This window comes from Salvelinus sp. IW2-2015, unplaced genomic scaffold (genome assembly GCF_002910315.2).
Source record: "Salvelinus sp. IW2-2015 unplaced genomic scaffold, ASM291031v2 Un_scaffold19, whole genome shotgun sequence".
Taxonomy (NCBI): Eukaryota; Metazoa; Chordata; class Actinopteri; order Salmoniformes; family Salmonidae; genus Salvelinus; species Salvelinus sp. IW2-2015.
The window spans coordinates 899,208-900,794 of NW_019942505.1; positions in this window are offsets into that span (position 1 = coordinate 899,208).

Here is a 1,587-nt window from a genome sequence, read left to right on the forward strand (position 1 = left end):
TATAATGCTAAGCGGGCCCATTCATTACGAGTGCTTCCAACTGTTTAAGAAGCTTGTTTTATGGACAAGTGTTTCTTTCTGTATTTACTGATTTGGAAAAGCTTGTTTTTGACACATGTTGCTTAGTTGTTTTTCTTTGTATTTTGTTCGATCTTTAGGACTCGTTTTTTACTGTGGATATTAGATTACTTTTGTACCGTTCCTCCAGCATCTTCACAAGGTCCCTTTGCTGTTGTTCTGGGATTGATTTTGCCTTTTCGCACCAAAGTTACGTTCATCTCTAGGAGACAGAACGCGTCTCCTTCCTGAGCGGTATCGACGGCTGCATGGTCAATTAATGTTTATACTTGCGTGCTATTGTTTTGTACAGATGAACGTGTACCTTCAGGCGTTTTGGAAATTGCTCCAAGGACTGAACCAGACTTGTGGAGGTCTACAGATTATCTTTCTGACGTCTTGGCTGATTTCTTTTGATTTTTCCATGATGGTCAAGCAAACGGCACTGAGTTTGAAGGTAGGCCTTGAAATAACATCCACAGGTACACCTCCAATTGACTAATTTATGTCAATAAGCCGATCAGAAGCTTTAAAGTCCACCCACAATGACATATCATTGTCTGGAATTTTTCAGCTGTTTAAAAAACCTGACTCAGTTACACCAGCTCTGTCAGGAGTGGGCCAAAATTCAACCAACTTATTGTGGGAAGCTTGTGGAAGGCTACCCGAAACATTTGTCCCAAGTTAAACAATTTAAAGGCAATGCTACCAAATACTAATTGCGTGTATGTAAACTTCTGATCCACTGGGAATGTGATGAAAKAAATAAAAGCTTAAATAAATCATTCTCTCAACTATTATTCTGACATTTCACATTCTTAAAATAAAGTGGTGATCCTAACTGACCTAAGACAKGGAATTGTTACTAGGATTAAATGTCAAGAATTGTGAAAAACTGAGTTTAAATRTATTTGGCTAAKGTGTATGTAAACTTCYGACTTCAACTGTATATATATTTTATTTACATCTCTTAACCAGAAGGTGGTGCAACAGGCCACCAATGATGGTAAACCCACCGAAGTCCAGTTGTATACAAATGAATATCGTAGAATGGATTGGAAAATACATTTAATTCTTGATGAGTGCTAGCGAGTATGTAAACACATATATTTAAGTCAATGAGATGGTGCAGAGTAATGCATTATCATGATCACAGATAATGTTTCATTCAAAAGCTGCTCATACAGGTAATGTTGGACAGGGCTGGCAACACAAGGGGCTGAAAATGCACATATGCACAACTATACAATTGATTGCTTATCTTGGGTCATTTTAAACAGTGTCCTGATGGTGAGATTTGCATTGCCATTGAGTCCTGAATGTGAGATTTAAATGGATGTATACATAAACACAGACTATGCACTGATCATTACACACAACGCACGCACAAGCATACGCACACACACACACACACACACACACACACCACACACAACACACACACACACTAACTACACACACACACACACGCACAAGTACGCAACTCACACACACATGCCATATGCCACGGACCCCACCCACAACAAACGT